We start from the raw sequence: 9738 nt of genomic DNA, 5'->3' as shown, positions 1-9738 counted from the left end.
TCTTGAGAAGTTCCCTGCAAAGCATAAAGGCAGATGCTTTGCGCTCGGAAACAGAGGCGGGGGAAGACAGTATGTCGCTGGATAGTCAGAGCACCCTCCTGTCTATATCTCAGTGCGTTGAGGAGGAGGAGCATGAGGAGGATGAGGAGGAGGGGGAAGAGACAGCTTGGCCCAATGCTGAGGGTACCCATGCTGCTTGCCCTTCATCCTTTCAGCGTGTATGGCCTGAGGAGGAGGAGGAGGAGGATCCTGAAAGTGATCTTCCTAGTGCGGACAGCCATGTGTTGCGTACAGGTACCCTGGCTGACTTCATGGCACACATGGCTGACTTCATGTTAGGATGCCTTTCTCGTGACCCTCGCGTTACACGCATTCTGGCCACTACGGATTACTGGGTGTACACACTGCTCGACCCACGGTATAAGGAGAAGCTTTCCACTCTCACACCCGAAGAGGAAAGGGGTTCGAGAGTGATGCTATACCACAGGACCCTGGCGGACAAACTGATGGTAAAATTCCCATCCGACAGTGCTAGTGGCCGAAGGCACAGTTCCGAGGGCCAGGTAGCAGGGGAGGCGCAGAGATCAGGCAGCATGTACAGCACAGGCAGGGGAACACTCTCTAAGGCCTTTGACAGCTTTCTGGCTCCCCAGCAAGACTGTGTCACCGCTCCCTAGTCAAGGCTGAGTCGGCGGGATCACTGTAAAAGGATGGTGAGGGAGTACGTAGCCGATCGCACGACTATCCTCTGTGACGCCTCTGCCCCCTACAACTACTGGGTGTCGAAGCTGGACACGTGGCCTGAACTCGCGCTGTATGTCCTGGAGGTGCTTGCTTGTCCTGCGGCTAGCGTCTTGTCAGAGAGGGTGTTTAGTGCGGCTGGGGGAATCATCACAGATAAGCGTACCTGCCTGTCAACCGACAGTGCCGGCAGGCTTACACTCATCAAGATGAACAAAGCCTGCATTTCCCCAGACTTCTCTTCTCCACCAGCGGACAGCAGCGATACCTAAACAATACGTAGGCTGCACCCGCGGATGGAAGCATCGTTCTCTATCACTATCAAAAACGTGGACCTTTTAGCTTTATCAATCTGTGTATAATATTCATCCTCCTCCTCCTGCTCCTCCTCTTGAAACCTGACGTAATCACGCCGAACGAGCAATTTTTCTTAGGCCCACAAGGCTCAGTCATATAATTTTTGTAAACATTTTTTATACGTTTCAATGCTCATTAAAGCGTTGAAACTTTCACCTGAACCAATTTTTATTTTAACTGGGCTGCCTCCAGGCCTAGTTACAAATTAAGCCACATTAACCAAAGCGATTAATGGGTTTCACCTGCCCTCTTGGTTGGGCATGGGCAATTTTTCTGACGTACATTAGTACTGTTGGTACACCAATTTTTTTGGGCCCTCGCCTACAGTGTAATCCAATTAATTTTTGCCCACCTGCATTAAAGCTGACGTTACATCAGCTGTGCTGGGCACTGCAATGGGATATATTTATGTACTGCCGGTGGGTTCCAGGGAGCCACCCATGCTGTGGGTCCACAGGGAGTTGTAACTGCATGTGTCTACTTCTAAAGAACCCCAGTCTGACTGGGGCATGCAGTGTGGGCCGAAGCCCACCTGCATTTAATCGGACGTTACCTCAGCTGTGATGGGCACTGCAATGGGATATATTTATGTACCGCCGGTGGCTTCCTGGCACCCACCCATGCTGTCGGTCCACACGGAGTTGTAACTGCATGTGTCCACTTCTAAAGAACCCCAGTCTGACTGGGGCATGCAGTGTGGGCCGAAGCCCACCTGCATTTAACATGACATTACCTCAGCTGTGATGGGCAATGCAATGGGATATATTTATGTACAGCCGGTGGGTTCCAGGGAGCCACCCATGCTGTGGGTGCACACGGAATTCCCATTGCGGAGTTGTACCTGCCTGTGACTATTTATAAAAAACGCGGTCTGACTGGGGCATGCAGACACCTTGACAGAATGAATAGTGTGTGGCACATAGGTTCCCCATTGCTATGCCCACATGTGCAGCTCCTGATGGCGGTGGCACAGGATTATATTTCTCATTGCTTCTGTACAGCATTGTGGGCTATCGCCCCGCCTCTTTTAAAGAGGGTCGTTGCCTAGCCGTGCCAACCCTCTGCAGTGTGTGCCTGCGGTTCCTCCTCATGGCAGACGCACTTATAAATAGACATGAGGGTGGTGTGGCATGAGGGCAGCTGAAGGCTGCGCAGGGACACTTTGGTGTGCGCTGTGGACACTGCGTCGTGCGCGCGCGCGGGGGGGGTTGGCAGCATGTAACCCAGGAGAAGTGGCAGCGGAGTGTCATGCAGGCAGTGATTGTGCTTTGTTGGAGGTAGTGTGGTGCTTAGCTAAGGTATGCATTGCTAATGAGGGCTTTTCAGAAGTAAAAGTTGTTGGGAGGGGGGGGGGGGGCCCACTCTTGCCGCTATTGTGGCTTAATAGTCGGACCTGGGAACTTGAGATGCAGCCCAACATGTAGCCCCTCGCCTGCCCTATCCGTTGCTGTGTCGTTCCCATCACTTTCTTGAATTGCCCAGATTTTCACAAATGGAAACCTTAGCGAGCATCGGCAATATACAAAAATGCTCGAGTCACCCATTAAGTTCAATGGGGTTCGTTATTCGAAACAAACCCTCGAGCATTGCGATAATTTCGTCCCGAGTAACGAGCACCCGAGCAGTTTGGTGCTCGCTCATCTCTAGTTTTTATTGATAGCCTTCTTATGTACAAATTAAATACATGTGGAAATACAATAAAGTAATAAATTGTACATATTATCACATCGTCTCTTCTTCTTTTTAACAAATATATTGGCTTATATATTATAACGATATTGAATAACATATGCAGGCATCACCTCCTTAAATGTTCATCTAAACCTGTACTGTAATCAATCGAGAAATGAAAGAACATTCCTAAGGGGAATGAACTAATAAGGCCAAATGATAAATTACAAATAATGGAGGTGCCACCTGGTTATCACGCAAGAATTAAACCATTAACATCCAAGAAAACTGAAAAGGAGAAAAAAAGAGGGGGGGGGGGGAGGAGAGAGAAATAAGAAAAAGTAAACATCTGAATTAGAAATAGAAGAATAGAGAGAAAGGAGTAAATAGATAGAAAATGGTGCGCCCATTGGAAGCGGCCTGCAACCCATATATAATCAGTTTATATTATGGTATGGAACTGTTGAATATCCTGTCAAAAAAATTGGATGAGCCCCTAAAGTCTATCCAAAAAGTCCAAGTGGACAGAAGCGCCCCCCCCCCCCCCCGCAAATTCTTGTCAAGATCTGAACATCTAACTTCTTCTACATATTTCAGATAATCCAAGGCCTCCAAGCATGCTATTCTCGGAATAGCAATGCTTTGTTTGCAATATTTGGGAATGACTTGGCGCACAGCCGTTATGAAGTAATGCGGTTGGTCTTTTTTGAACTTAGAAATGGAGCCAGGAAAAACAGATAAGAGTGCAATCTCTGGAGTGACGTGTATTGGAGATCTGCATAAAACTTTAAGAGATATATAAGTGGGCATTCCCACCATATGTGTAGCATTGAGACAGTTGCTGTAGAGCATCTCCAACATATATCTGATGGAAATATGTTATGTATTATAGGAGTCCTATACCACTGTGATATTATTTTATAATTAAGTTCTTGTAACCTGCTGGATACAGACATTTTCTGCATCAGCGTTTATGATTTGGTCCAGACTTCCCCAGAGAATTATCTTCCCAGTGGCTCATACTCTGCCATCTGTCTATTCAGCATTAACCCATAGACTGAAGAAACCACATATGTAGGGGTCTCTGAGGAAAGACAAAGCCTCTCAAAGGGGCAATCAAATAAAAAGAGGTTTAAGGGTATAGATATAACTTCATAATTGAAAATATTGTAACCAAGTCAGAGAGAACTCTTAAACCTAGCAGTTCTATTACGTCTCGGACATGAGGAAAAGCCACTGCTGGGAGAAATAACAAGTGAGTGTGTGACAATGTAGATGGGAACTGAGGACTACCTACCAGGAGTGGGTCAGGGGGGCAGGTGTAGTCATTAAATTACTCTTTCCACTGATTCTCTTCCATGTACACAGTAGGGACAGTAAAAGAGGCCGAAGCTCTGCTCCTGAACTTGCTCCATGCTCTTCCCTACGACATGTGACATACATCACATGTCAGGAGGCTGTGACTAATATCATATTTTATGAACAATTTCTATTTTCATTGGCCATTTACAATTTTTCCTACCTTGAGTGATGAATTTTTGTATTTCTGGTATGTCTGTTTGGCATGCCCTTTCTAAAATGATTTAAGCATTTTTAACTGTCATGCTCTATTTTTCTATAGGTGCTATTCTATGCTACAAAAATTTTATGAAATTGTTCAGATATCAGTAGACCCTGTTTATACTTTCACACCAGTGATGCATGTTCTATTTAAGGTAACAACTTTACTGTCAGGAGGGGACTTGCGATCGTCGGCGCTGGAGCACGGCGGAGGCATGCTGGTGGCGCCCGGGGGTCTCCTGGGGTGGTTGGCGTCCCGTCCTATGTGAGGCGTGGGGGCCGCGGCGCTGCTGCGAGGGCCTTGGCGGCCAGGCTTGGAGTTCCCCTGTTAGGGGGTGCGGCCGGAGGAGGGCCAAACTTTATGCATTACCGGCTGGCTCGTTACCTGGTTACACCCCGACCCAGGCGGGGTTTTGGGTATTTAGCTCTGCAGACACTGTCAGTCCTTGCCAGTGGTTGCTAATTGTTCTCCAGCTAACACCCGCTCAGGTTGCTCGCTCCAGTCCTCTGACCTGGTTGGCTCTGACCTATTTGTCTCCCTCTGGATTCTTTGCTTGTTTTCTTTGGTGGTATTTGTCCTACTTAGTTCTAAGTTGGATTTGGTTGATTCTGTCTACTAGCTAGTTAGCCTGTCCCTGGGGTTCCTTCAGTGCAGGGTAGGGACCGCCGCCCAGTTGTTGCCCTGGGGTTTAGCCTAGGGGGGCAGGTAGGTAGGGACAGGGTAGAGGGTTGGTTGTAGGGACTTCCTGTCATCCGTTCCTAAACCAGTCCTGACATTTACCTTTTCTCACTTGAATGTTAGATTAGAATAAATGTCTTCTCAAAAAAATATGATTGGTAATTTCAATGAAAAGTAATGATTCATCCAAGACTTGCATAATTTGTTAATGTCTTTCAAATATAGTTTCAGTGTTAGAAACTTGTTAGCCAGGAAGGTAAGTTTATGGTTTGAGGAATGTTACATGCCATAGTTAAGCAGCAGGGTAAACAGAGAATGGTTATGAGATTTTCTGCTTTCTAAGTGGGTAACCCCAATTAAAGGGTTTATCCGGCAACATGGTGTTACACAAAAGCTAGCCCAATTTACATTAGTAAAATCACAGAATACATACTCGCCCTTCCATACTTCACTGCCTCTGCAATCTCTCCAGTCCCTTTTGGTGTTCACTACTGTGGTGCTTGCTGGAGAAACGGTGATGACGTCCCCAACGAAAAGGCCATGGGACCACTGTGGCTCCCTTCAGCCGGGAAATAGCTGGAGACCCAGTGTTGGGTCGTCATCACTACCTTCTTGGAAGTGAAGTTCAGTGGCAGCGGTGGGGGAGCGCAGAATGGGGAGTAGGTATTCTGTGATTTTACTGCTGCAAGCTGAGCAAGTTTTTTATGAAAGACTATGTCCCAAGATAACTCCTTTAATTTATTTTAGAGACACTTTGTTGTATGTCTTCAACTTAGAAAGTGCAAGTTAATGAAATAAAAACCCGTTTTATTTGTCCCATTCTTCATTTAAACACGCAAACATCGCACCCATCTTTAAAGCGATGCTCCGGTCCTGGATAAACAAAGATAGCCACACTGTTTCTCTGACTACCCAATGCACACACTTTGCATTATATGCATCAGTAGTTTAAAATACTACAAGTTGCTCTGACTGACCAGTACTGCACATGTGTGTATCATTGGCCATTCAAAGCTGCGTGTAATGTGTTTGACTTATGATGCATACTAATGCACAGTGTGCATTAGCTAGTCAGGGAAGTGGTGTGGCCATCTTTCTTTGCCCAAGACTGGTGGGTTGCTTTAAAGGAACTATGACTCATAGAATTATAGAATTGGAAGCGACCTCCAGGGTCATCTGGTCCAACCCCCTGCTCAGTGCAGGATTCACTAAATCACCCCAGACAGATATTTGTCCAGCTTTTGTTTGGACACTTCTATTGAAGGAGAACTCACCACCTCCCATGGTAACCTGTTCCGTTGATTGATCACCCTCACTGTCAGTAAGTTTTTTTTCTATTATCTAATTTGTGTCTCCTCCCTTTCAGTTTCATCTCATTGCTTCTAGGCTTTCCTTCTACAAATGAGAATAGGGCTGATCCCTCTGCACTGTGACAGCCCTTCAGATATTTGTAGACAGCTATTAAGTCTCCTCTCAGCCTTCTTTTTTGCATGCTAAACATTCCCAGATCCTTTAACCGTTCCTTATAGGACATGATTTGCAGATCGCTCAGCATCTTGGTAACTCTTCTCTGAACTTGCTCCAGTTTGTCTATGTTTTTTTTAAAGTGGGGTGCCCAGAACTGGACACAGTATTCCAGATGAGGTATGACCAAGGAAGAGTAGATGGGGATAATTACCTCACGTGATCTAGACTCTATGCTTCTCTTAATACATCCCCAAATTGTGTTTGCCTTTTTGGATGCTGCATCACATTGTTGACTCATGTTCAGTCGATGATCTATTAGTATACCCAAGTCTTTTTCACATGTGCTGCTGCTTAGCCTAATTCCTCCCATTCTGTATGTGTTTTTTTTTTCATTTTTCTTGCCCAGATGTTGGACTTTGCATTTCTCCTTGTTAAATACCATTCTGTTAGTTGCCGCCCAGCTAGTCAGCTATATACAACGACTGGAAGCTATGTGGGTGGAAAGTGTGGTTATCTGGAGCAAGTTGAGAACCACAAGGACATCAACGAACTCAACGCCCCAACTCCTATGAGTCCATTATTTTAGTTGATAAGTTTATAGGGCTCATAGGCACTGACAGAGGACACCCGGCAGCAACAGTTCTGATCAGCTACATAGCTGTTAACCCTTTAAACGCCGTTGTCAATTCTAACAGCGGCATTTAAATCCCCGGGGGTGCCGTACGGCCCCCTGCGATGAGATTGCAGGGAGCCATGTGGGTGTCATGGCAGCTTGGGGCCTTCTGAAAGGCCCCAGGGCTGTCCTAGCAGAATGCCTATCAAGCCCTCCCCATTTTAATGTCTTCCCCTGGCCCACCACCTCCTCCTCTTGTTCTTTCTTTCTGTTGCTAACCTTCAAAGGTCTATCCTGGGACCTTTGTTTGTCTATATTTGTATTTTTAGCCTACAACAGTTTATAAAATGCCATGGATTTCAATGCCACTTTTATGCCGATAACACTTAAATTTTACTTTATTGATCTGATATCACCTCTCAGCTATCTCCTCCTTCCCCTTCCTAAATCTCAATATGGACAAAATGAAATTTATCTTTCCCAATCTGATTCAGTCCCCATACTACAACCATAGATTGCATTCGTCAATCTCTGTTGCTTGGGGATAACCTTTGACTCCACCTTGTTCTTTGGATGAGACATCCAATCACTTACCACCTCCAGATATATTCCCCAGATGTGTTTTTTTGCTCATCTCCAAGTCAACAAAAATGCTAGTCAATGCTCCAGACTTCTGAAACAATCTTTGTGATCTTCCCTTCCTCGTTTCAAAACACTGACAGTGACTTGCAAGACTAGTCACAACCTGTTCCTTCCATTCACCTCAACCCTTATCTCTCAATACCTTCCCATACATCATCTCCAGTCCTTACAAGACCTTCTCTGGCCCTCCTCCTCAGGGGTGCAACTATAGGTGATGCAGAGGATGGGGTTGCACCCAGGCCTAGGAGCCTATGGGGGCCTATAAAGCCTCTCCTCTCCATATAGGGAGCCCAGTACTATGAATAATGCATTATATTTGGGGGCCCTGTTACAGATTTTGCATTGAGGGCCCAGAAGCTTCAAGTTACGCCTCTGCTTCTTTTGTATACTCCTTTCCTAATCATCTCTAAAATCTCATTCTCCAGTGTATTCCCCATACAGATAGTCCCCGACATACGAACATTCGAGTTACGAATTTCGGTACATACGAACAAGGTCGTCCTCAAGCGCCTAAGGCTAATTCGCATGGCGGCAGAGTGGTGGCAGCAGCGAGCAGGAGCCGCGCCTGCCGCAAACAGTAGCTCTCTCTAACTGTACCTACGTGGTTTCAGTACAACGAGTGTTGTGAACTCCAAACATGTCGGGTGCCAAGCGCAAAGGAAGTGGTGATGCTGGAATTTCTAAAAAACGCCAGGCCATCACGATGCAAACAAAGGCTGATATCATAAAAAGAGTAGAGCGCGGTGAGAAGATGTCTGATGTTGCTTGCTCATACCAGATGAATCGTTCTACCAACGGTACCATTCTGAAGAGCAAGGATAGGATCATGGAACATGTGAGAAGTTCAGTACCGATGCATTCTACTACTATTAGTAAGAAACGTGAAAAAGTGATAGAAGAACTTGAAAATCTTCTGAGCATTTGGATGGAGGATTGTCATCAGAAAAGAAAGCCACTAAGCTTAATGCTGATTCAAGAGAAGGCTTTAAGTCTTTTTTGAAGATGTAAAGACAAAATATGGGGAAGAAGCAGCAGATGTGACCTTTACTGCAAGTCATGGATGGTTTAACCGCTTCAAGGCACGTAATAACCTCCATAACATAAAGGTGACAGGAGAGGCGGCAAGTGCAGATACGGTAGCAGCCCAGGAGTTCCCCGCTACACTTAAAGAAATTATCAAAGAAGGTGCGTTTTCACCTCAGCAAATATTTAATGTTGACGAAACAGGCCTTTATTGGAAAAAAATGCCAGACAGAACCTACATCAGTAAGGAAGAGAAGTCTATGCCTGGCTTCAAACCCGCAAAGGACAGACTGACGCTATTGCTTGGCAGAAATACCGCAGGAGATATGAAGATCAAGCCATTGTTAGTGTATCATGCTGAAAACCAAGAGCCCTGAAAAATATAGCTAAGGCCTCACTTCCTGTTGTGTGGAAGAGTAACAGAAAAGCCTGGGTCACTCTTGCTATGTTTCAAGACTGGTTTTATCACCATTTCATCCCCGAGGTGGAACGGAACTGCCGGGATAAGAACATTCCATTCAACATTCTTCTTCTTTTAGATAATGCACCGGCCCACCCTCCTTTCCTAGATGACTTTCATGCATATGTGAAGGTAGTTTTCCTGCCACCCAACACTACCTCCCTACTCCAGCCAATGGACCAGGGGGCCATTGCAACCTTCAAGAAATACTATCTCCGTTGCACGTTTCGTCAGGCACTGAAGGCAACTGAGGGTGAGTCTGGGACGACATTGCATGAATCTATAATGCCATAAAGAACATTGATGCTTCATGGCGTGAAATTACCACGGCCACCATGAATTGGAAGAAACTGTGCCCCATGTTTGTCCATGATTCCCCTAGTTTAGCGAAGCTACAGGCAGAAGAACAAAATGTAGTCGACAACTTAGTGAGCATCAGCGAGAAGCTTGACCTTCATCTTGAGGAACAGGACTTCCATGAATATTTTGCTGTGCACAACCAGGAGCTGACAAATGAAGATCTCA

General features: G+C 45.8%; 1 pseudogene; it reads left to right on the top strand.

Annotated features, from left to right (window-relative positions):
* The first annotated feature begins 8367 nt into the window (after nucleotides 1-8367).
* On the top strand, nucleotides 8368-9507 carry LOC136610039 (tigger transposable element-derived protein 1-like; annotated as a pseudogene).
* Nucleotides 9508-9738: the final 231 nt, after the last annotated feature.

This window comes from Eleutherodactylus coqui, chromosome 2, assembly GCF_035609145.1.
Source record: "Eleutherodactylus coqui strain aEleCoq1 chromosome 2, aEleCoq1.hap1, whole genome shotgun sequence".
NCBI lineage: Eukaryota > Metazoa > Chordata > Amphibia > Anura > Eleutherodactylidae > Eleutherodactylus > Eleutherodactylus coqui.
Note: the sequence above shows the minus strand (reverse complement) of the source record. Positions and strands in the feature narration are given on the sequence as shown.